The sequence below is a fragment of the Balaenoptera borealis genome, assembly GCF_965194805.1.
Source record: "Balaenoptera borealis genome assembly, chromosome: 11".
NCBI classification, from domain to species: Eukaryota; Metazoa; Chordata; class Mammalia; order Artiodactyla; family Balaenopteridae; genus Balaenoptera; species Balaenoptera borealis.
Genome location: NC_138868.1, coordinates 61,655,131 through 61,682,679, shown reverse-complemented (window position 1 = coordinate 61,682,679; position 27,549 = coordinate 61,655,131). Strand labels below are relative to the sequence as shown.

The 27,549-nt window shown below is 39.3% G+C and overlaps 1 long non-coding RNA gene across 1 annotated transcript; it reads right to left on the bottom strand.

Annotated features, from left to right (window-relative positions):
- LOC309606388 lies at window positions 1-27,549 on the bottom strand. The gene is made up of 3 exons (XR_014231797.1): window positions 26,196-27,549; window positions 24,571-26,090; window positions 1-24,248 (listed from the first exon to the last, which is right to left on the bottom strand). It is a non-coding gene; the product is annotated as an uncharacterized lncRNA (long non-coding RNA).

The following is a 27,549-nucleotide window of genomic DNA, read 5'->3' as shown; positions in this document are numbered from 1 at the left end:
CCAGTTCATAGTTTTCCGGGCCTTAGAAATTTTGCCAGCAACCCTACTTTTAGCAATCTTTTCACTCATTTGCAGAAAAATATGACTTGATACAATTTCTCAATTTGTTTTGCTCCCATATATTTATCTTAAGCATTTGGCATTTCCTTCCAATTGTGCATGAAAAAAGCAAAAGAATATGCAGCAAATGTATACTAATAGAAAACCTCTGAAATATTATTTCATAACAAATTATAGGTAGATAGATTTTCTTGCTAAAAAGTTGTTCAGTTTTTCATTTGCCTATTCAACATGGCCCCTGCTTTTGTGGAGATAGTTGCACTGTATATATGTAGTCTTTATTCTATATATGTATGGAGAGAGAGAGAGAGAGAGTCATAGTCTGCTGGGTGAGATAAGCAATTAAACCAACAATTACCATACAGTGTGACAAGATAGCAGGATAGACCATGAGTATGAAAGAAGCGTCTAAATCAGGCTGGAGTGGTCAGGTAAGCCCTCCCTGAATTGTTAACAGTTGTCAGGTTTCAAAGGAGTGAATTGGAGTAATTAGATTAAGGGAGAAAAGGGCATTCCTGGTAAAAAGACAGGTAGATCCAGGTTTTGTGGGTCCCAAAGCATACACAACTTGGAAGACCTTCTTGGAGAAAAAGAACACAATATTACACATATAAAATTTTATGGCCCATGTTAAGTGAGTTTTTGCTGGTTTCACTATATGTCCACCTATTTGAAGAGACCTCTTCAAAGAAGGAAATAGATCTCTGAGATGTGCAAGTATTTCAAAACAGATCAAAAATATGTGTGTAGGAGAATTTATGAGATAAGAGCCAATCACAAATGATCTCTTATGAGCTTTGTAGTACAAGAAATGGGAGTCCACTAAAGGATTTTTATGAGGGAGTTGGCTAGATTTTTGTATCAAAAAGATAATTCTAGCAGTGCCAGGTTTGGTTAAAAAATTATTACATTTCTTTTAAAACACTTAGGGTTGTCTTTTTTTGTATTTAAGTAAAAAAATGATGTTGCTTAAACAAAGGGAACTACAGTGTAAGTTTCATGGGGGGAAAAGTGGTTATACATAATGTTATTTTGATGTATAGGTTTGGTTATAAAGTTTACTCGGAGAATTATGTGGATTAGTTTTAACTGCATCACATTCTAAAATTCATTTCCCAGATTATTTGGTGGTTGAAATTCTTGTGATTCAAAATAAAAAGCCCTGTTCTTCTTATCACTTAAGTCATTTTCTGGTACTGACTTTTGCTCTGAGAGGCCCAGTTCATCTAATTCCAGGACTGTTCTGTGCCAGGAAATAAACTGGGCCAAGGCAAGAATAGAGCCTGTTATCAGGTAAGTGAATTAAACTGAAGGAGTGTACACATGTACTGCATGGAGAAACCATAAGTCAGAAGAGTGGTTCAAAGCATGGAGGATGATAAAATTGTTTCACTCCTTTCCCTGTAGCAGCTTCTTAGCCCAATGTCTCTAAGAAAGGTATCTACCGTCTTTAAGCTTCTGGTTTCTCATATGTAAAAAGTAATTAATGACGTCTCACCTCATAAGGTAATTACAAGGATGGAATGAGATGATAGATATTACTGTGGGCTTTGTCCTGGTACATTGACCCAGCAATTCTACTTCTAAGAACACAAGACAGATTTACTCACGTGTGGGAAATAAAGTGTGTAAAAGGTTATTCATCTTAGCATGGCTTGAAGTAGCAACACACTGAAAACAACTGAAATGTCCATTGGCAGGGGACAGACTAAATCATGGTACACCTGTGCAATAGAAGAGCAGTTCTCAAACTTTTTAGTCTCAAGACCATGTTACACTCTTAAAAATTATTAAGGACCCCCAATAGCTTTAGTTTATATGGATTACATTTATTAATGTTTATCATTTTAAAAATTAGAACTTAGACATAAAAATATTTATCCATTTAAAATAGCAATAATAAACGCTTTACATGTTAATATAAAAACATTATTTTTTATTTTTTGGCCGCACCGCACGGCTTGCAGGATCTCAGTTCCCCCACCAGGGATCAAACCCAGGGGTTCCCCCTGCAGTGGAAGCGTGGAGTTTCAAGTCCTGGACTACCAGGGAATTCCCTAGAAACATCATTTTTTCTTTTTTTTTAAATTTATTTTTATTGAAGTATAGTTGATTTACAATGATGTGTTAGTTTCAGGTGACAGCAAAGTGATTCAGTTATACATTTACGTATATCCACTCCTTTTCAAATTCTTTTCCCATTTAGGTTGTCACATAATATTGAGCAAAGTTCCCTGTGCTATAGAGTAGGTCCTTGTTGGTTATCCATTTTAAATATAGCAGTGTGTACACGTCAGTCCCAAACACCCTAACTATCCCTTCCCCCAAGCCCCTCGCCCCAGTAACCATAAGTTCGTTCTCTAAGTCTGTGAGACTGCTAAAAACATATTTTCTTTTAAAAAAAATTACATTTTCCAAACACACACAAAAAATCAGAAAGAAAGGTAGCATGGTTTATATTTTTGCAAATCTCTTTAATGTCTGGCTTAATACAAGACAGCTGGATTTTTAGGTTTGCTTCTGCATTCATTCTGTTACAATAGCACAGGACATGTAGACACTGGAAGACTCCACTGAACTCTAGTGAAAGATACTGAAAAAGGAAAATAACATCTTAGTGTTATGAAAATAATTTTGATCACAAGACTCCTGTCAGTTTGAGAACCAGTGCATTGGAATATTACGTGGCTTTTTTAAAAGAATGAGAAAGCTCTTCATGTGTTGCTACAGAATATTCTCTAAGATACATTGTTAAGTGAAAAAATAAATAAATAAAAGCAATATACAGAACGCTGTAATAGTATGTTAACACTACATTGATTTAAAAAAATCAGGGAAACACAATATACACATATAATTATGTATATGTTTGTATGTGCAGGTAATATCATTAGAAGAATATACCAAAAAAACTGGTAACATTAATTGCCCTTGGACAGGGCAGCCTGGGAAGCAGGGTAAGAAGAAATCTTTTCCCGTCATTCTCTTTTTTGCCTTTTGAACTTTCTACCTTATGAAAGTATTAACTAATGAAAAAAATTAAATTTGTTTTTAAGGAAAAAGATGATATACATACTTTCCACAGTGCCTGGCAGATGCTCAATGATTTATATATAGTGCCTTTTTATTCTGAGATAAAGCCATTATTTTAAAAGCTTTTTATTCTTCTGCAATTTTTTTTTTTTTTTGGCTGCGTCATGTGGGATGTTAGTTCCCCAACCAGGGATCGAACCTGCACCCCCTGCAGTAGAAGCGTGGAGCCTTAACCACTGGACCACCAGGGAAGCCCCTAAATGTTTTTTTTAACACTAGGAAAAATGTAAAGCAATTAAAAATCTTTTATTCAAATGCACACACTCTTATTAATCTGCCTCACAATTAAATACACAAAATCTAAACATCCTGATAATTGCAGTTACTTTACCTCTATTATTAGAATGATCATAACAATCATGGAGATAGACAAGCAAAAATCTGAAAATAACATCAATTCAATCAGGTAGCAAATAAATGAGCTACCTGGCTAATCAAATGAGGAAACCTGGACTTCCCTGGTGGCGCAGTGGTTAAGAATCTGACTACCAATGCAGGGGACACGGGTTCGATCCCTGGTCCAGGAAGATCCCACATGCCGCAGAGCAACTAAGCCCATGCACCACAACTACTGAGCCTGTGCACCACAACTACTGAAGCCCACGCGCCTAGAGCCCATGCTCTGCAACAAGAGAAGCCACAGCAATGAGAAGCCCACGCACTGCAACGAAGAGTAGCCCCCGCTCACCACAACTAGAGAAAGCCCGTGCGCAGCAACAAAGACCCAATGCAGCCAAAAATAAATTTAAAAAATAAAAATAAAAATAAAAAACCCTAAGACAAATTAGAAAATTTCACAGAGCCAAAACAGCATAAACTTTTTAAAAAAAATGTTTACTACTAACCATTGGTTTGAAATAGTTTTTGCTGCGTATCAGTCAACTTTAAACTTTCAGGGGCTTTTAGCTGCAAATATTTATTTCCTCTCTCACTGGTCTGTAGGTTGGATGTGGCTCTGCCAGGCTTGACTGGAATCAGTTAGGCTTGACTCCAGGCTGCTGGTTGGATTCAAGCCTGTGCCACATATTTCCTCATTCTCCTTGGACCAGTGGCTACCTGGGACATGTTCTTCTCATGGAGGGTCACTGGAGTCCAAGAGAGTAAGCAGAAACATAAGATGCCTCCTGAGGTCTTGGCCTGGAACTAGCACACTTGTCATTTTGGCCCACATCTCATTGACCAAAACAAGTTACAAGGCCAAGTACATCATCGGCTGGGGTGAGGGGAGATGTCCTCTGCCTCCTCTAATAGAAGACACTAAAAGATTATATGATAAGTATGTGGGTGTAGAATTGCATACAGGAAGTTCATGAAGCATTGGGAGCAATGATTCGATCTATCATATCATTTTAAAAGAGCTCAGTGTGCTCCTTAAGGGCTTAAGAATAATGACTCTGGGTATATGCAGCCTAAGATACAAAATCTCCGTTTCATAAACAACCTCATCCTGTTGAACTGGTAACCCCAGTTTCGCTGGGTTGGTAAACATAGAGACAATGAAGTAAATCAAACCAATATTGGAATAATCTGTATATATTTGGTATTTGTTTGAGGGACAAGGGAGCAAGATAGCAGCAGTAGTGTGAGTTTGCAGCCAGTATGAGCCACCACCTTCCTCTGGCCCCAGGCTGCCTCCTCAGCTTTCAACCTTGCTGAGTACAGCAGCTCAAGGTGCCTTTGCTACCACACACTGGATCATGAAAGACAGGAAGACCCAGCAGCAGGACTTTTGCTGAGTGTGTGGCAAAGTATGAAACTGAAGACTGCGCTAGATGACAAAGACAGGGTCTTGTGGTACATAGGTCAAAACATACTACTAGAAAAGAGGCATCTAATATACATAGAATCTATCTTTCCCTCAAGACATTTGAAAACAGAAATGAAACAAAACTAATTAAAGATGCAACCCATCCTTGACCACCTCAACTATTGATTGGACCAAAGTGAACAGCTCCTTATCCTAGATGCCTAACAGAAGAAAGGGCATGTCCTCTGAGGGGAGAGGAGGTAATATGTACTCTAGTATCTATGGTCTTTTAAAACATTGTCTGGCTGACATCAATTAAAAATTAAAAGACTTGAGAAGAAACTAGGCAATGTGACCCAAAATCAAGAGGAAAAAAGCCAATAGAAAATAGAAGCAGATGTACAGATGACCCAGATGTTGAATTAAGATGGAAAAACTTTAATATAATTACTATAAATATATTAAAAGAATTTGAGGAAAAGATGAACAAAATGAATGAAATATAATTTAAACAAAGAAATGAATCTCTAAAAAGAAATAACCAAATGGAAATTACAGAAATAAAAGAAAACATGAAGTTATAAATGTAGCTCAGTAAATATATGGCCATTATTTCCCAATCACCTTGATTCGATATGTGAAATATTTTGATATAGCTGATAGAGACTTTTGAAACACCTTGATCTCATCAGCAACATATTAACATTCTAGCTCTAAAGTAAATCATTTCCTCAGAGGATTTGTTTCATTTTCTTTCTGTTGAAGAATATTAACCTTTTGCAAAAAGTCTGTGAATGCATTCTATTTTGGACTCATGACCTCCTATATACCTTCATCATCTAGAACATTTCAGAGAAAGTCCTATTACAAATAAACAAATAACTGTGTTTATTTTTTAAATTGTTTTGACATTGACAGATTAATCCAGGAAAACCAACTGCCCTATGATCTTGGAGGAGCCAGGGTTTTCATATGCTTCTATTTATTCATTTCATTTTAAATCAAAGAAAAATTCTGATTGTAAGACATTTTACATGGTCTTATTCTTACCATCCTTGAAATGTCTTACTCTCCCTGATACAAATCAAAGGGCTTAACAACCTCAGCCTTCTCTAAAAACCTCTGCCTCTGAACAAGAATTGTAACACTCTGCCTCAGATAATAGACTTTACACCTTTTATGATATGCTCAAAGAACTCTCATTGTTTTGAAATGAGTGGTTTTATTTAAATAAATTGACTATTATATCAGTTTAGGTAATTCACTTTTAAAAAAGAGTATTTGCAATTTTAGAGAATTTAACATTTTAGAGAATATGATACATAACCTTACAATTTTCAAACAAAAATGTGTAATTGAGTAACTGATTTTTGACTTATAAAATAATCTTACTGTTCATAAATATTATTGCAATATTTAAGAGAACTAAGAACTTGGAAAGTTTTGCTTATGAGGGCAAGCATTTAAATTGTTTAAAATAAATAGAATGTACTAAATTTATAAACTCAGTTTAAATGTTTAAAGAAACGTGATTAAGTATAATTGTTTGATGAAGATTTGTTTACTCAAATGAAGCTGATTGACCATTCATCAGGCAATTTTTGACATTTTCTAGGTATATAAATAAAATAATTGAATATATTAAGTTCAAAGACAATGAAAACTAAGTTTTTTCAGTTGTCATCTTAATATATTGAATATTAATTTTTAATAACTCCAATACCTATGAAGTTTTTTCTATGTGCAAAGCTCTTGGACAGTTAAAAATTTACATTAACAAAGTCCTTTGTTAAATCAAGTTAGGTAGTAAAAATGGAAAGTATCTCTGATTACCTGAAATGAATATATCATTCTTTTGTTTAAATACAACAATAATCAGCCTGTTAGAGACCTTGGAATATATTCTTGACAGTCTCAGATTCTTCATTTAGCCAAAGAACTTAGAGGCCAAGCAGTGTAGTGTAGTTTCCCACTTTCTCTATTCTGCAGCGGAGCCATCATGCTAAACATCTGCTGCAAAAACTTAAACCCTTCCATGGCTTCTCAGTGCCCCAGCATCAAGTCCCTAATCCTACAAGGTCCCACCGACTCTGGCCCTTGCCTCCCCCTGAGCCTCAGAAAGCCAGTCGGCCTTGGTTCTCTAATTTGCCCCCCACTTAGGCAGAGCTCCAAAGATCTTCTTTTCTCAGGGCTTTAACAATGTCATTTCCTCTGCTTGAATTGTTCCCCTCAGCGTTCCCTCCCTACAACATACAAATGGTTACTCCACTTTCCTAAAGAGGCCTTCTCTGACCCTCCAGACTAGGTTAAGGACTCCCAGTTTCAAGTCTTGGAAAAAACTTAACAGAAATTATATCTCTTTGACATAAGGTTATTCAGAAAACTTTAGCCAATTCCCTCTAAAGTATATTTAGGGGGCTTCCCTGGTGGTATAGTGGTTAAGAATTGCCTGCCAATGCAGGGGACACGGGTTCGAGTCCTGGTCCGGGAAGATCCCACATGCCGCGGAGCAACTAAGCCCGTGCGCCACAACTACTGAGCCTGCACTCTAGAACCCGCGAGCCACAACTACTGAGCCCGTGTGCCACAACCACTGGAGCCCACGTGCCCAGAGCCTGTGCTCACCACAATGAGAAGCCCATGCACCAAAACAAAGAGTAACCCCCCATCTCCACAACTACAGAAAGCCTGCATGCAGCAACAAAGACCCAACCCAGCCAAAAATAAATAAATAAATAAATTTATTTTTTAAAAAATAGTATATTTAGGTTGTATACTAAATATACACTAAATATACTACACTAAAAATAGTTGTACACTAAATATACTACACCATTGTAGAGTATTAATATACTGCAACAGAGCTGTCAGTGCCCCACAGATATTCCCTAGGCCCTCAATGCTTTTTTTACACTAGGGGATCTCTTTCTGCTTCAGGCACCTGTGACTTGGCCTTAGACTTTCTGAGTGGGAGGAGAGAGCCTGGATCATGTATGGGTCGGGCATTAACAACCAGCTGCTCACCATCCAATGATGGATGGGAATTTGTGGATAACTACCTCAACTTTCTTGGGTAAGACACCTCTGAGGCAAATTCTGTATAGTTCCCCTGAGTAGGACTGAACCCCAGTTGCCCACAGTAGTGATCTGTTAATTAATCTTGCACCTACCCTTCCCTCTCTCATTTCCCCGCTCCCTCACAAGTGATTCTGGGGTCACTATCCAAATAAATCACTTACACTCAAATCTTTGTCTCAAGGACTGTTTCAGGAAGAACTCAGCCTAAAATGTTATCACATATTTGCTTACTTGGATTCATTTGATAATTACTAAAGCAGAATTCCTGGCACAAGTGTTAAGCATTTCAAATTTTGATCAATAGTCTCCAAAAAAGTTGGCACAGGGACTTCCCTGGAAGTGATGAATAAATGAATGAAAAAAATGAATGAAGCCTCAGCTTTGCTCTTACTAGCTGTGTAACCTCAGTCAAGAAACCTGAGGGTGGACTTCCCTGGTGGCGCAGTGGTTAAGAATCCGCCTGCCAATGCAGGGGACACAGGTTCGAGCCCTGGTCTGGGACGATCCCACATGCCATGGAGCAACTAAGCCCGTGTGCCACAGCTACTGAGCCTGCGCTCTAGAGCCCGCAAGCCACAACTACTGAGCCTGTGTGCCACAACTACTGAAGCCCGCATGCCTAAAAGCCTGTGCTCCGCAACGAGAGAGGCCGCTGCAATGGGAGGCCTGTGCACCGCAATGAAGAGTAGCCCCCGCTCGACGCAACTAGAGAAAGCCTGTGTGCAGCAACTAAGACCCAATGCAACCAAAATTAAATTTAAAAAAAAAAAGTTGGCATAAGGAATGCCTATTTAATGAGAACCATTTAACATTTTTAATTTTTAAATTACTATATCCTATTTTATTTCACATAGGACTTGAGACCCATTTCTAGCAGTGAGCAACTGTTAGTCAAATTATTTACTAGGATTTTTTGGTAGCTTGTTCAGAGAACAGGATCTTTGGAGTCAGGTAAACTCAGGTTAGAATCCCATATCTTACTTATTAATTTACTTGTCAGTCTTACTTGTTAACTGTGTGACCGTGACAAGTTATTAACATCTCTAAGCATCATTTTCTTTATGTCTAAAACAAATAATAATAATAATACCAATTTCACAGGTTATTTGAGGATTAAATGAGATGATACATTTCAAAAAATAACAGGATAGTGCCTGGCAAGTAGTAAGAACCCAAAAAATGATAATTATTATCATTACTGGAAAGAAAAAACAATGACTTATCCAGATTTATGTCTTATAGTAATAAGCACGGTACCTGGGACCTAGAAAGTGCTCAAATGTTTATTGAATTGCCTAATTCACACAGTTGTTGTAGAGATCAAATGACAGTATGTATATAAAAGTGTTTTGAAAGCTAGAAAATATCATAGAAACCTGGTGTTATCCCCTCAACTGGTCGAAAGTTTCACTTTTTTCCAGACAATAGTTGGCTAGATGATATTCTTCCTGTTCATCTCAAAATTGATATTTTGAGGCATTTTCAGACTTTACTGTGTGAGAAACTGCCCTTCTGTGCCTATTCTGCCTGAAGCTACAGAGCTGTCAGGAACAACTTCTTCACTATGAAATCCTATTGCCAATCGTCCTGAATCAAACTCTATTAGACCCATGGGTTTGTGCCACAGGCAGTCATACTGGCGTCAGAACTATAAAGATTTGATCTGGATTTTCTGAGACAGTCCAAATTTCAAATATTCCTGATATTCTAAACTAATTTTTGTGAATTGCTATATTTCTTTTATATAAATTTATTATTATCAATTTATTCATCCCTTCCTTTGATTTTTATTGAATACCTAGTATGAGATAAGCAAGTCACAATATTGAACAAGACAGACATGATCCTTGCCGTTGTGAAGCTTACCATCTTGTAATTACATGAGTCACTAGATGTGGTTTAATTTTTATGCTTTTGCAAGACTTTTCATAAGTTGGAAAAAAGTTTGTAAAGTCTATGTCCGTATTTTTCATTTTTAAGAATATGGTTACATTGGCTGTGAAGAGGTAGGTGCAAAGGAGCATCCCTTTTCCAATAGTCCTATCAGAAAGAGGAGGAGGAAGAAGAAAGAATTCTACTTTAAATCCAAACATTTCACTTATCTAATAAAATCATAACAACTTGAGAGGAAGGTGTTCTCATCTCCATTTTAAGAAGAAGAACTGAGACTCAGAGAGGCTAAATGCCTTGCCAAAGTCTACCACTAACAAATGCTACAGCTAAAATTAGAACTCAGCGCTGCCGGATTCCCCAATCCAAGCTCTTTCTTCAACTCCATTCTTCTCCAAATCAAGCAACCAACTATTAAGCCAAAAAAATATTATTGAGTGTTATGTGCCATTGGTGGGATACAAAAAAAACATGGTTCTTAAACTCAAGGGGCTTAAATCTGATTGTGACACAAAAATAACATCAACTAAACTGACTCTGAGTATAAGGAGTTTCCAGTAAATATACGTAAGTGTGAGATTGAATGGTTCAAAACAGTTTCATAGAAGATATATGAGTTGCCCCAAACCCTTTCAGGCATGTGTATTTCCCATGCGGCTAAAAGTGATATCTCTGATCACATTTTATTCAATGAGTTTTCCTGCTTTCCTTCCCTCCAAGAATGTGAGTGCCATGAGGTCAGGAACCACATTCTCACTTCCTTAAACTTTGCGTCTCCACAATCTAACACACTGCTTACTACACAATACATAGTAGTTTGAGTAAAGCTGGATTAAATTGAGACAGCTTTTGAGACCTGGGTATAGAAGGATGTTTTGTTTTGTTTTGTTTTTTGGCATCACGGCATACAGGATCTTAGTTCTCTGACCAGGGATCGAACCCGTGCCCCCTGCAGTGGGAGCACAGTCTTAACCACTGGATCGCCAGAGAAGTTCCTAGGATGATTTAAGATTAACAAGGGAGGAGCATTCTGGGTGGGGGCAATAATGGGGGCAAAGGTGAGGAATTAACATATAAGATTGAATATGGCCAATGTGGCAGAAATCGTCTGAATGGAGCAGGTTTGAAAAACTGAATCTTATAGTTGTTCCTGTGTTCGTGGGGACACATATGGCCTGGAAAGGAAATCTTTAAAGTCCAAAAACCTAATCTGAGATTAGAGGCACCATAAAGGAAAAAGGTCCTTTCTCCCATAAAGGGGAAAAGGTAGTTACAACTATCATGAAAACAGAAGCAGTAGGAACACTGGAGAAATTTGCAAAATGCTCACAGCTCCCAACAACAACCAGAGCCTCTTTGAGCAGCCAGCCCTGAGGAATCAGACGGTAGCAATCATGTCATCAGTGCTGCTAGACTGCATTCCAGGGCAGAGTTAATGATCCCGTCTTTCCATTTGATCCTAAGTGTAGCCCTAGGTGACGCCCATGAAAACATCCCTAAGGGTAACCAATTAGAAAGCACTTCTTTCATTTGTAATCTTCCCCGTGCCCCCTCTTCTACCCTTCCCCAAAGTCTTGAAATCCTAAGGACTCCCTCTCATTGACTTAGTGGCTACATTCTTTAGCCTGCTAGAGCAAATCAAGGTGAGGCTCAAAGAACAGGAGAAAAACGACATGAGTGTTACATTCTTTCTCACGGTACTAAGAGGCCCAGTTTTCAGAGGCTGAGGGGAGGGGTATTCCATGTGCTGGAGCCATTTACCCCAGGTTTCAAGCACAAGGAGGCCTCAGCTTTTGGCCACTCTTTAGTATTGAATCTGCAGGGAGCAAGGAAAGGCCTTCTCACAAATGTTAATCCTAAATGAAATTTAGATATCTCTAATACTAGCTGCATCAGAGGGAGAAGACTGATTCAAGATGAGGGGCCTCAAAATTTGAAAGCTGCCTCAGTTCACGGAGGCTCTAGGAGTAAGAAGAGACCTGAACTATAGAATAGTTATCTTTGTGCCCAGAGGATCGGGAAGAGAATTTTCTGGGGATTATTGCTGCCTTAAAAAGGACAAACTCAGAACTTGAGCAGTTTTAAATTTGTTCTTGCCTGAAGCTTACTAGCTCATTTACAGAAAGCTTTTACCCACAATCGCTGACTTGATACTCATTACAGCCCTGTGAGATCATCATATCCCAGTTTACAGATGAGGGTATAGATGTTCAAAGAGGTGAAAAATATTCAAAAATATATTTCACTGGGTAGGAAGTTCTGGGATTGGGACTAGCACCCAGGTTGTCCTTCACCTGGTCCAATACACTATTTTTTTTTTCCCCATAAAACAAGTAATCCAGAGTATCTTTATGGTTTTTATTGCTACTAATGGAAGCAAATCACAGCATCAGACCTGTCATCTTGCTAATAACTCAGTAAACATGTACTGAGCCTGGCCATGAACCAGGAATTAGGCTAAATGCTGGGAATACAGAGATAGACAGTCACAGACTTTACCCTCAAGGTCTCTTGTTGCGGAGCAGGGGCTCTAGGCGTGCAGGCTTCAGTAGCTGCAGCATGCGAGCTCAGTAGTTGCAGCACATGGGCCCTAGAGCATGCGGGCTTCAGTAGTTGCAGCACACAGGCTCAGTACTTGTGGCACATGGCTACACGGCATGTGGGATCTTCCCGGACCAGCGACTGAACCCGTGTCCCCTGCATTGGCAGGTGATTCTTAAGAACTGTGCCACCAGGGAAGTCCCCGGCCTACCCCCTTTTATATTATTCCCAATCAATTGACAGGTTTGATGTTATTTTCTGGATGTTGCAAGCCAATATCAAGATTCAGACCCCCAGGAGGTCATTCACCATCAATCTATTCAGTTATATATAACTGAATCATTTTGCTGTACACCTGAAACTAACACAACATTGTAAATCAACTATATTCCAATACAAAATAAAAAATTTTTTAAAGAATAATACATAAATGTGTATACATTAGTGTTCTCTAAAATACTTGCTTAGAAATCATGATCTGATTTTTAAATTACAAAACCTATATGTAGTTACAATTAAAAATTAATGCACACTCATTAAATACAATCCAAAAAATACAGAAAACAAGAAAATGATTAATTGCCTACAGACTATAAACCAAAAACAACCACTGTTACATTTCAGTTATTCCCATTTGATTTTTTGGGTAATATACATAAAAGTATACTACATTTTACACATCCCTCTGTGGTCTTGCTGATTTTATTAATTTATACTCTAGGACAGTAATTCCCAAACTTTTCACCATCAAGGACTTTTTTTTTGTACACATAGACCCCACCCCCTAACATCATGTATCCCAAATTTTGAAAAATGTTGTTAACCAAACTACAATAATTCATGATAATTATTTGTTTCATTATTTTTTTTAATAGTTAAGATTATCTGTGACTGCCCATTGGAGCTGATCTGTCACACTGAGTAGATCATTACAACACCAAAGTTAACATGAGAGTTAGCCTGATAGGTCCCACTTGAGGTTGGAAATTGTTCTGAAACCTCCATAACCACTTTCACAGATCCATTAAGTATCCAGGAACCCCACATTGTGAGTTAGTCTTAAGAAGAAAGGGTTTGCTAAGCTAAGATTAATTTACCCTAAACGCAGTCAAAATTATCACCAAGTCTAAATAGGTGATATTTAGGTTAATGAGGGTTCAAAATCCATTTGTTCTTATGCTTAGCTTGATCTTCACCTTAGAACTAGATAATTTTCTCATTAAAAACATGTCTTGACATATATCCGGAGAAAACAATAGTTAGAAAAGATACATGCACGCCAGTGTTCACTGTGGCACAATAACAAAGACATGGAAACAACCTAAATGTCCATTGACAGATGAATGGATAAAGATGTGGTACATATATACAATGGAATACCACTCAGCCATAAAAAAGAATGAAATAGTGCCATTTGCAGCAACACGGTTGGACCTAGAGATTATCATACTAAGTGAAGTAAGTCAGACAGAGAAGACAAATACCATATGATATCACTTATATGTGGAATCCAAAATATGACACAAATGAACTTATCTACGAAACAGAAACAGACATAGAGAACAGACTTGTGGTTGCCAAGGGGAAGGGGGGTGAGAGAGGGATGGATTGGGAGTTTGGGATTAGCAGATGCAAATTATTATTGAATATATATAGAATGGATAAACAACAAGGTCCTCCGTATAGCACAGGGAACTATATACAATATACTGTGATAAATCATACTGGAAAAGAATATGAAAAAGAATGTATATATATATGTATAACTGAATCACTTTGCTGTACAGTAGAAATTAATACATTATAAATCAACTATACTTCAATACAGTTAACTTAAAAAAAACATGCCTTGAGATGGAATAATTTCGGAATTTCTTTTTGAATAGAGCTGAGGTTCTGCTTAAAAACATAAATTTGTGGAACTTCTAGTGGTTGCATTGTTTACTTCAAGAAAAGTCAGTGTCAACAGATGAATGGATAAAGAAGATGTGGTAGACATATACAATGGAATACTACTCAGCCATAAAAAAGAATGAAATAATGCCATTTGCAGCAACATAGATGGACTTGGAGGGCATTATGCTAAGTGAAATAAGTCAGTCAGAGAAGGACAAATGCTGTATGGTATCACTTATATGTAGAATGTAAAAAATAAAGTAGGGACTTCCCTGGTGGTGCAGTGGTTAAGAATCCACCTGCCAATGCAGGAGACACGGGTTCGATCCCTGGTCCAGGAAGATCCCACATGCCGCGGAACAACTAAGCCCACAAGCCACAACTACTGAGCCCGCGCACCACAACTACTGAAGCCTGCAGGCCTAGATCCCATGCTCCGCAACAAGGGAAGCCACTGCAATGAGAAGCCCACGCACCTCAACGAAGAGTGGCCCCCGCTCGCCGCAACTAGAGAAAGCCCACGTGCAGCAATGGAGACCCAGTGCAGCCAAAATATAAATAAATAAATAAATAAATAAATAAATAAATAAACTAGTGAATATAACAAAAAAGAAACAGATTCACAGATATAGAGAACAAGCTAGTGGTTACCAGTGGGGAGAGGGATAGAGGAGGGGCAAATTAGGGATACGGTTTTAGGAGGTACAAACTACTATGCATAAAACAAATAAGCTACAAGGATATATTGTACAACACAGGGAATATAGCCAATATTTTATACTAACTATAAACGGAGTATATCTTAAAAATTGTGTCACTACGTTGTATACCTGAAACTCATATAATATTGTGCATCAACTATACTTCAATAAAAAAAATTTTAAGTCTGTGTCCATAATGATTTCAATAGGAAATATCAACACCGGAGGTGTCAACCATATTCCTAGCCACATGCTCAAATGTCTTAAAGAGGCACTCACAACAAAACCTACCCAGCAAGGCAAGCAGTTAATATTATTGAATCAGGGTTAAATACAATCAAAGTCCAGGGCTTTTCCAATTAGTCTTTCTAAAGCAGTCTGAACCTTCAAAGTCTTTTGGAATCATTAATTTGACAGATAAGAGTCACAGACTGGCTAGAACAAAATGTTCTCTGCCCCTTATCATGGCTTTAAATTGCAGCTACTACTTTGGTGTCCTGAAGACTTACTCTAAATGCTCTGTTTTAAGAGAAAATGTTATTGCCAGAGTTACTCCTTCATTGTTGATTGAGAACAGAGAGTGCTTCCAAATGTGCACACTGGGTTCACACAAGTAGTCAGAACTCTGAGTCCACAGGTGAGGCATCTGGGCCCAGTGATGATAAGGGCAGCCTTATAGATATTGCCATTTCTAAGAGTAGGATAATGGAAACTTCAGTGACTTTGGACAGTCCAAAGTTCAAATCCTAAATACTTCTTGGCTAGGGTGAACTTGGGGAACTGAACATTCATGAGCCCCAGTTTCTCTGTCAGTATAAATTAGGTCTATAAATGATACTTTGTAAGGTAGTTGTGAGAATTAAATGAGAAAACAAATATAAAAGGGGCTTACCAAATGATATCTCTCTGAAAGAATCTGTGGAGTCCAAAGGGACGTTTAAAAAAGGTCAACCTCTTCACAACCTAGGGTATTTATTATTACAGAGTCACTGGCCCTAGGGGAACTAGCCTATTGACTGTAAAAAAAATACCCCAGTTTGGTTCCTTCCCGCCAGACTGGGTTGGAGTTTTAGCCTGTCTGCAAAGTAGTCAATTGTTTTGATCAAAGACTAGGTAAGGCGTGCTTTTCCAGGAATGTGTGGTCATTACTCTTTGATTTGGTCAAAAAGGTTAGGAAAGACTTGAAGATAATTCTTTGGTTCCTACTACGTGCAAGGCATGAGTGAGAAAAGTACGATGCAGTGGTTATGAACATGGACACCGGTACCAGATTGCTTGGGCTCCACCTCTTACTAACTGTGGGACCTGTGGGATGTTAGTTTCCTCATCTTAAAACAGAGATATAATAGTACTTGTTGTGAAGATTAAATTAGGTAATGTTTGCAAAGTGCTTTTAGTAGAGTGCTTGGCACATGGTATACGCTATGTGTTTGATAAATTCATTTTGACTGTGTTTAGTGTTTACTTCATCTATGCAGGTCTTGGTTTTTTTCTATTGGATTATAAATCCCCATGGAATGAATGAATTTGGAAAGGGAGGGGGAAATTCACATTTCTCTTTATGTTAGAGTGTCCCTACTCCTACTCTGTGTTAGATTGTCTCTTACATGCTTTACATACATTTAATTCTCACCTTTTGAGATAGATGTTATCATTTTCAAAAAAAGTATCATCTTTTTTTTATAGATGAAGAAGCTAACGCTCAGAGAGGATGGGTGGATTGCCTGTTGTTGTACAGTATTGGAGACAGAATTCAAATCTGGTCTAATGACACATCCCATAATCACATACTTTAACAGTTATGAGGTTATGAGGGAAAGAATCCAGAGCTTGTTGCAGCATCACATCCTGCTGTTGTTATGATCGCTTATCAGTTGCCCTGAAGTATTTAGTGTATGTTTCTGAAATATCAATATAATGCAAGGACATATAGTCAATATTGTGCCTATGGGTCATAGGCACAAAAGCATTAATCCTACTTTCCCAAAGCAAATACAAATTTATGTCAGAGAAAAAAAAATTAATAATTTTTAAATTATTAATTAAAATAAGGTGAAGGAGTGGAAGGGATGAAGGGGGGAAGACAAGAAAGGGAAGGGGGATATTTTGCTGACTAGTAAATGCTGTAAACAATTTACAAGACTGATGAACACGAACATGCAGGAAGCATCATAAGAAACATAGAATTCTGGGCTTCCCTGGTGGCACAGTGGTTGAGAATCTGCCTGCCAATGCAGGGGACACGGGTTCGAGCCCTGGTCTGGGAAGATCCCACATGCCGCGGAGCAACTAGGCCCGTGAGCCACAACTACTGAGCCTGCGCGTCTGGAGCCTGTGCTCTGCAACAAGAGAGGCCGCGATAGTGAGAGGCCCGCGCACCGCGATGAAGAGTGGCCCCCACTTGCCGCAACTGGGGAAAGCCCTCGCACAGAAACGAAGACCCAACACAGCCAAAAATAAAAATAATTAATTAATTTAAAAAAAAAAAAAAAAGAATGAGCAGCTTGTGCCTGCAAACCCGGAACTCCCCCATGGTTTAAAAAAAAAAAAAATAAGAAGCATAGAATTAGCTTCAGCCTGGAGGAAAGAAAAGGCCAGCAGACAGACATTTCACAAGCCACCAGGAAGCACTCATGTGAGCAGACTCAGGTACAGTCAAGAAAAGGAGGCATCCCGAGGACAGGTGAGTTTCAGGTCAGGTATTAGTAAAAGAGTGAAGAGAAGACTGGCAACCTTTGTCATTGCTGCTGACCTTCAGGTAAGGCTGACAAGTCAGTGGCTTTTGGATTTGGATTTTGAAAAATGCTGTTCAGAGTACTTGGGAAAGATTGTTCCATAAGACATGGAGTGTAATGAGAAGGAGAAAGGGGATGGCTAGACAGATGTGGAAGAGGCAGGAGGAAAGGAAAAGGGGAAAGAGAGTCTGGGGTCAGTAGAGAAAAATATTAAAGGTCCAGATAAAATCACATCATCAGTCAGATATTTTAATTTAGCACCTACTATACGCAGAACACTGAAACTCTATGCTGAGGATACAACAGAATAATAATAGATGCAACCATTTTTTGAATGTTTACAAAATGCCAAGTACTGTGGCAACAGGTTACACACCATTTTTTGCTTTCATCTTAAAAACAGCTCTCTGAGGTGAGGACTCTAGACTTGAGAGGTTAATCACAGCCAGTTACTGGCCATCAGGGATTCCCAAACCGTGTCTTTCAGAGTTAAGATAATGTACTTTCCTTCTTCTCTCTCCTCATCTTCCTTTTAATTTTTATAGGATTTTAAAAAATGCATTTGTGTATATTGTAAACGGTAAAAAGGATACATATTTACTGTAGAAAAATTGGGAAACACTGTTAATAAGGTAAAAAAGTAATATTTTTTCAAATCTATGCAATTTTAAAGAAGTACAAGAAAGAACAGCCTGAAATTGATTGCTAAAGCATGTGTGAAAAATCCTGTTCTTGCACTCATATCGACACTATCATCCTTTAAAAAATTTTTTTTTAATAATTAATTTATTTTGATTATTTATTTATTTATTTTTGGCTGTGTTGGGTCTTCATTGCTGTGTGCCGGCTTTGTCTAGTTGCGGCGAGTGGGTGCTACTCTTCGTGTGGTGCGCGGGCTTCTCATTGCAGTGGCTTCTCTTGTTGCTGAGCACAGGCTCTAGGCGCGTGGGTTTCAGTAGTTGTGGCACACGGGCTAGTTGCTCCGCGGCATGTGGGATCTTCCCGGACCAGGGCTCGAACCCGTGTCCCCTGCATTGGCAGGCGGATTCTTAACCACCGGACCACCAGGGAAGTCCCATCATCCTTTTTAAAAATGCCCATTTGATAAAGGAAAAGGGAAGCTCATCTTTATTTTAACTGCATTTCTCTATTACTACTGAAGTATTATGGCTTTTCATGTTTTCGGCCTTGGCCTCTTCTACGTTGTGTATGTGTCACACACTAGTATCTTTTCTTCATTTTCTTTTGGAATGTCTGTTTCTAATTGGTTTGTAAAATTATTTCAAGAATATTAACTTTGTTATACATGGTAAACATTTTCCCTAGTTTCTCTTGTTTTGGTTATAGGACGTTTTGACATAAAGAAAATTTTCATTCTTGTGTAATCAAATTTATTGCACAATCCCTTTATGTTTTCATCGTTTGCTTTCTTTCGTTTGGAAAGACCTGCTTCACCCCAAGATTGGCTTTGTTATCTTCTAATGGGCCGGGTTTTGAAGGAGGCAAGGGATGTGGATTGACCCAGAGGAGGAGAAGGAAGGGATTTAGGGACTCAAAGCTAATGCAGTGATGGGGTTGGTGCTGCCAGAAGCAGGGACTGGCAAATAGAAATTGGATTTCATCAGTCTATGGAAAGCAGACATGGAGAAGAAACTATATAGGTGTGGGGCCTTGAAGACTGGGCTGTGAAGCCTGGTATTGATTTGTTAAACAGGAAATAGAGACTCATGCCAGCCTCTCCCAAAAGGGAATCACAGATGGGAAAAGGGCACTGTTTAACAATGAATTTACTAGAAGTTGCACAGATGCAGGTAGCCAGAAGAGCCGGGATGCTGTTTCTGCAATCCAGGCCCCAGGTGATGACACTAAATCGGCAGGGCTGGCTGGAGAAGTGGAATGGAAGAGGCAGGTCCAAGAGATGTTTCTGCAGGGTAAACAACAAAAAATAAAAAACAGCAGCAAGAACAAACCCAGGGGCTTCCCTAGTGGTGCAGTGGTTAAGAATCTGCCTGCCAATGCAGGGGACACAGGTTCGAGCCCTGGTCCCGGAGGATCCCACATGGCGCGGAGCAACTAAGCCCATGCGCCACTACTACTGAGCCTGCGCACCACAACTACTGAGCCTGCATGCCACAACTACTGAAGCCCTTGTGCCTAGAGCCCATGCTCCGCAACAAGAGAAGCCACTGCAATGAGAGGCCCGCGCACCGCAACGAAGAGTAGCCCCGGCTTGCCGCAACTAGAGAAGACCCATGCACAGCAACAAAACCCAATGCAGCCAAAAATAAATAAAATAAAATAAATGAATTAAAAAAAAAAAGGACAAACCCAGGACTTTGTGACCTAATACATACAAAAGGAGGAGACATACAAAAGACATTAAACAAAAAGACATACAAAAGACGTTAAAAGAAGTTAAAACATCTCCTGTGTTTGGAGAAGGAGGTGAGGTTTCTGTTTCAATGACAGCAGCAGGGAGATTTGGAAGGATAAACTGGTTTTGGGAGCGGCACAAAAGGGGAAACCTAAGCTTAGTGTTTGGATGCTCTGATTTCTGGGTGCTGATGGAATATTTCTATAAGCACCTATCCCATGGGTGAGGAGAGAGAGAGAGAAGCTCATTGGGAAGGAAGGAAACTTGAGATCAGCAAGGAAACTGAGAGACTTGATTCTCTCTTCTCCAATATATCACTCTGAGCAGGGCCTGTGCTTGAAGGAAAATAAAACAGCTTGCTCTCTCCTTAGGCATGTTTGGCGACTGACTAATTAATGAGCATGGAGCCTAAAAGGTGTAATTTCAAGAAATGACAGCTTTCATATTGGTGTCTATGCTTGGGGTAAGACCCTCTAAGTAGAGTTGCCAGATAAAATATAGATTTCAGTTACATTTGAATTTAAGATAAACAGTTAAAAAATTTAGTATAAGTATGACCCAAATGTTGTATGGGACACCTTTATACTAAAAAAATTATTCACTGTTTATCTGAAATTCACATTTAACTTGGTGTCATGTATTTTTATTTGCTAAACCTGGAAACCCTACCTTTAAGGGGAGATTTTCCAAGAAGACGGCAGTTTGTACTAGTGGTTGGTGACAGCTGGGAAACAGAAAACACAGCAGGAAATCTCAACTTCCCAAAGATGAGACGATGCAAGTGAAGCATGAGGAAGAGATGATAAATGCAGAATGGATGAATTAATCAATTTGTGTTTCTTGAGCACCTGCTTTGCACTGTGTGGGTAATTTGGGGGCTTCACTCAAAGAGATTACAATGAGTTTTAAGTTAATACCTATAATCGGTTATTTAACAAGCATGTACTGAGAACATATTGTGTGCTGGGTTCAGGCCTGGGCACTAAGTACTCAGATTAGGAAGATCGTGTTGGAGGTCACAACCGTAGAGGAGACTAGAATAACTCAGGAAATATCATTTGGAGACCAATTCAAGAGGAAATCTAATTGGGAACTAAAAGTGTGGCTTCTGAGAGCAAAAATGTGAGCTAAGAAGTGATGTTTCTTCTATCTCCATGGCTTTGCTTAGTTTCCAGAAGCAGCCATAGTTCAAAGGAAGTAGAAATCAGCCGAAGGTCGCACATTAGTGAAAGGATAGGGCCTTGGAGCCAAGCCTTGAGTCACTCTAAAGCTCTGTGTGTGACAACACACTGCTGCTGTAAGAAAGAGCTCATCAAACATGCCAGCTGTTCACACTGACATGAAGATGAAAAAGTCTGAAGATGAAAAGTCACTGCAGGAATATTCTGAAAACAAAGTGCTGAGCAATATTCTTCCTTCAGCTTCCCTTTTTCCTCCAAGTTCCTGGATCCTTTGTAAGAGGCATTTCTTCTGTGAGAAAGTTGAGAGTGCAGACGAGTTTTCCTGATGAGGGTGAAAGATGGCGAAGAGTTCCTTGCTAGATAGATCTGGGAAAGCTGATGTGGAATTTCCTGTGTCCCAGATCCCCTTCATGTCCCCTTCTACCCTGTCAGTAACTCAGCATCTGATACAAGAGTGGCTGTGAGTTCATGAGATCACTGCAGCCCATCTGATGGGAAAACTGGCGCCTCAGGCACAGCACCGTATTTCCTTTCTTAGGGCATCGCTGGTACAGGGCCAGAGACAAAAGGACTTGCTAGTGTTTTTAAGAGTACTTCACAATTTATAAAGGGCTATAATCCACGTTTCTCTTGTTACTCAGAAAAATCCTGGGAATTACTTTCAGATGCGGAACCCAAATCTCAGAGATGACAGGTGATTAATCCAATTCACACTGCCTAAAAATGTTAGTGTTGGGATTTGGGACCTAAATTCTTCTAACCTTAAATCTCACAATTACTCCCATCACAGCTGCCTGTCTTCTAGGCAATTTGTAAACATACCAATAAAATCCTGTTTCTGAGGACCATCTTCTGAGGACTTGAGCGTTTGGATATGAGAACTTATTATTAAGGGATTTGGCCTCAACTCTTGCCCTTCTTTCTCTGGTAATAAAAACTGACATTTACTGGGCACATTCCCTGTACTATGCACCACTGAAGCAAGTAAGTTTTTCAAAGCTTAACTATTGATTATTCAGGCTTTAAACATGCTCCTTTCCAAAACAACGTGAGTCCTGCTCATCCCCTCAAAATGTTACAATCTTTCAAGTGCCTACATTTATTTTTTTAAATATTTATTTATCTGGCTATGCTGGGTCTTAGTTGCAGATGCGGGATCTAGTTCCCTGACCGGGGATCGAACCCGGGCCCCCTGCATTGGGAGCACAGAGTCTCAGCCACTGGACCACCAGGGAAGTCCATCAGGTGCCTACTTTTAATAAAGACTCTACTACGGTTTCTCAATTAGATGTGGTCAGCCCAGTTTTTGGACTTCGGGTAAAATTTGCAGGGTTGACATCTCCAGGAATTCTCAAGCGTTTTGTTGAAGGCACACATCCTCTTATCTTTCAGCGAGGAGGGTCCTGTGTTAATTTTCCTGAAGGTTTAAGATGAGGAAGGAAGTCACAATGAAGAGAGGGGGTAGGTCAGGAACGGGAACTGCAAGACATCTCCTGATGGGAAAGATTCAGAACAGGGCCCCTGTGTGCTCACTGCTTCACTTAGTTGATTAGCAAATATTTACTGAGCACATGCAGCACCTACATGCTAGCTGTATGGAGACTTTGGCCATATCCTCCTAGCACATGGGAGTAGATAGACAAGTTAATAGGTCATTTTAGTTTCCTCTTCCTACTCAAAATGCCTACAGAGCATAAAGGATCAGTACTCGACTTTAAGTTCTAATCACAGATATTGATCTGCAGGTTGGGGAACATTGCTTTTATTATTTTTTTTAAGCTCACATATTCTGAGGTTTTACTATTTGCCTGGTGATATGCTAAATACTTTTATATTCATGATCTCAGACTCTTGTTTCCTTATTCGTAAAATAGAGGCAATAATGGTAGCTAGCTTTTGGGGTTATATTAAATGAGATGATGAAAATAATAGCTACAATTTGTTGAGAGTGAGCCTTATGCCAGGCACCATTGTAAGCATAGTAATTATTTAATTCAATCCTTACAAAACTCATGAGGTGGATACCCTTTTCTTTTTTAAATTGAAGTATAGTTGATTTATGATGTTGTGTTAGTTTCAGGTGTACAGCAAAATGATTCAGTTATATGTATATACATATATAATACATATATATATTCTTTTTCAGATTCTTTTTCATTTTAGGTTATTACAAGATACTGAATAACTATACAGTAGGTCCCTATGCTATACAGTAGGTCCTTGTTGTTTATATATTTTATATAAAGTAGTGTGTATATGTTAATCTCAAACTCCTAATTTATCCCTTTCTCCCCCACCCCCCTACTTTCCCCTTTGGTAACCATAAATTTGTTTTCTATGTCTGTGAGTCTATTTCTGTTTTGTGAATAAGTTCATTTGTATCATTTTTTTAGATTCCACATATAAGTGATATCATATGGTATTTGTCTTTTTCTGATTTACTTCACTTAGTATGATAATCTCTAGGTCCATCCATGTTGCTGCAAATGGCATTATTTCATTCTTTTTTATGGCTGAGTAATATTCCGTAATATTCCATTGTGTGTGTGTGTATGTGTGTGTGTGTGTGTGTGTATGTGTATGTATATATATATATATATATATATATATATACCACATCCTTTTTATCCACTCATCTGTCGATGGACATTTTGGTTGCTTCCATGCCTTGGCTATTGTAAATAGTGCTGTTATGAGGTGGATACTCTTATTAGCCACATGTTACAGATAAGCACATTGAGGCTCAGACTGGTTAAGTAAATTGCCCAAGCTCACAAGGAAAATAAGTGACAGAGTTTGGACTCTAATCTAGGTTGGTCAGAGATTAAAGCTACTGATCCATGGTGCCTTTGTAATAAAAGTGTAAGAAGATTCTAATGCATGGTTTGGCGATGGCCGCTCTCCATTTGTAGTTTCTAATCTATTTTGCAACACTATAAACAGTTTTAAAAACTAAAATTAAAAAAATTTCCTGGGGCTTCCCTGGTGGCGCTGTGGTTGAGAATCTGCCTGCCAATGCAGGGGACACGGGTTCAAGCTCTGGTCTGGGAAGATCCCACATGCCGCGGAGCAGCTGGGCCCGTGAGCCACAATTACTGAGCCTGCGCGTCTGGAGCCTGTGCTCCGCAACAAGAGAGGCCGCGATAGTGAGAGCCCCGCGCACCGCGATGAAGAGTGGCCCCCGCTTGCTACGACTAGAGAAAGCCCTCGCACAGAAACGAAGACCCAACACAGCCATAAATAAATAAATAAATAAATAAAATTTAAAGCACACACAAAAAAGAAAATTTTCTCTGCTCAACGGCATTGGACAGGTTTATTCTTGATCAAACAAATAGAAAAACAAGGCCATCCCTTTGGGGCTTGGAAGCTAAAGTGAATACATTTCCAGTGCATGCTCCCTTTTTGCCTTAATTTTTTTTCTCTGGTTAAAAATAGTCTTTGATGACCTTTGGGAGCAATCTTGAAGGGGAAAAATTCACCAAAGGGCAACATATAGCCTGAACTGAAAGTGAGAGGGTAGAGAGTAGGGAGGGAATTAATATTTATTAAACTCCTCTATATGCCAGTCATCTCAAGTATGTTATTCAACTCATGTTGCTCAGCAAGACTTATTGAGCACCTAAAACACACCTGGAAGTGTGCTGATGATGATCTATCAAATTCTTACCACAACATTGCAAAATGAGGACACAGAACCTCAAAGAAGTTAAGTAATTTGCCCAAGGTCACATGACCGGTTGTTGACAGAACCAAGTTTCAAACTCTGGTCAGCCTGCTTTCAGTCTGTGCTATTTTTATTACCTTTCTGCTTTGCCCAGGTGATGCTGGAAAAGGAATTCTCTGAGATTCTAAGTTGATAAGCCCAAGTTTTAAGTCCCAATTGATAGACCCAAACCACATCCCAGCCCCTCACCCTTGTTCACCATTGGTTGACTCACACCTCCAGAAAAGATGGGAAATTAGAGGAGACCAATAAATTCAGATTCAGTGAACTAAGCATTGCTTTAAGCACTATTTTGGAAAATGTCTAGTAACTTTCAGTTTGGCTTTGAACAAATGCCTTTTAGGAGTTGCTGATTGCTCTGGAGAGTCTAAATACCACAGTTTTCCAAAGTCTGGAAGCTCTGCAATGAGTGTAGTGTTTGTACATCTCAGAGGCAGGTCACTAGAGCTGGTAGGGCCAGAAATCCTCTGACATGATGCAGAGCTCCTCCAGGCATAAACAGGCTTGCGGCCAACGACTCCTGCTCTGAGCAGTCCAAACAGAGCTAGAAGCAAAAGGCGTCGAGTGAAATGTTTCACAGGATAATCCGCAAGGTCAGTCTCACACTTGCCCCTGTCAGCTATGTGGAGAGGCACGTGTTTTTAGAATGTCTTGTACTCTTCTCTTATGCATTAGAAAACCAAACATCAAAGAGAATAGCTTGCTCCTGAATTCTGTGGCTACAGTGTTTACCATCAAGATTCCATTTTTTCCTTTTTATTTTTTAAATAAATTTATTTATTTAATTTATTTATTTTTGGCTGCTTTGGTTCTTCGTTGCTGTGCGCGGCTTCCTCTAACTGTGGCGAGCGGGGGTTACTCTTCCTTGCGATGGGCTTCTCATTGTGGTGGATTCTCTTGTTGCGGAGCATGGGCTCTAGGCACGTGGGCTTCAGTAGTTGTGGCACGTGGGCTCAGTAGTTCTGGCTCGCGGGCTCTAGAGCGCAGGCTCAGCAGTTATGGCGCACCGGCTTAGTTGCTCCACGGCATGTGGGATCTTCCCGGACCAGGGCTCGAACCCATGTCCCCTGCATTGGCAGGTAGATTCTTAGCCACTGTGCCACCAGGGAAGCCCAATTTTTTTCCATTTTAAATTGCTTGGTACAATGAAGACAGAAATTAAAATAGTCTACCTTGGGAGATCCCTGGTGGTCCAGTGGTTAGGACTTGGTGCTTTCAGTGCCGTGGCCCGGATTCAATAACTGGTCGGGGATCCAAGATCCCTCAAGTCGTGCGGTGCGGCCGAAAAAAATTAAAAAATAAAAACAAAATATTCTACGCTTTAGAAAAGATGGCAGGTTCTAGCATTTACATCTCATAAATATCTGGTTGCTAAAAGAAAATCATCTGTTGATGTCAACAAACTTTTACTGAGCACTTACCACACCCCAGCAATTGTGATAGTAGTTGATGATAAACTGATGAATGGCTCTTGCTTTCAAGAAGCTTCCAATCTAGTGAAAAAACAGCACAGACATGCAGAGTCATACTTAGAATAAAATGGGGTATTTTTCACAATTTAGGTACTTCCGAGGCAGGCTGCAGGGAGTTGGTGCCAGGTAGGGCCAGGCTCATATCCCTGCTGCTTCTTAATGACACGGGGACCTTGTCCAGACATTCCATCTCATCCATCATCAGTTTAGCTTTTTGTTAGAGATGAACAATGCCATCTCATAGGACTCTTTTGAATTCAGCACAGTACCAGACTCATATATCATCAAGGTGATCTGCCATAATTTGTTTAGCCATTGCTCTGGGTTTTTTTGAAAAATAATATATGTGCCTGGTGAAAAAAAAATTCAAACAGTAGTGAAGAACATAAAGCATAGGTCTCTCCTAGTTCACCTCCTTGGAGGCTATCACTCTTTTCAATCCTTTGTATGTTACTCCAGCGATGTTTTAATACTTAATATACATGCATATGTACCTTTTAAAATTTTATACAAATGATAGCATCCTACATATACTGCTCTGCATTTTGGTTTTTATTTTATTTTAGAGATTTAAAAAATATCATTGCACAGAGATTGCATCATTCTTTTTGACTCTTTAGAATTACATTTTGTGGATATACTGTAATTTACATAACCATCGCCCTGTTGATAGAAAGTTTGGTTATTCTCCACCTGTTGCTGTTCCAATGCTGCAGTGAATATTCTCCATATATATCTTTTTTTTTTTAAATTAATTAATTAATTTATGGCTGTGTTCGGTCTTCGTTTCTGTGCGAGGGCTTTCTCTAGTTGTGGCAAGCAGGGGCCACTCTTCATCGCGGTGCGCGGGCCTCTCACTATCGCGGCCTCTCTTGTTGCGGAGCACAGGCTCCAGACGCGCAGGCTCAGTGATTGTGGCTCACGGGCCCAGTTGCTCCGCGGCATGTGTGATCTTCCCAGACCAGGGCTCGAACCTGTGTCCCCTGCATTGGCAGGCAGATTCTCAACCACTGTGCCACCAGGGAAGCCCCCATATATATCTTGTATGTATATT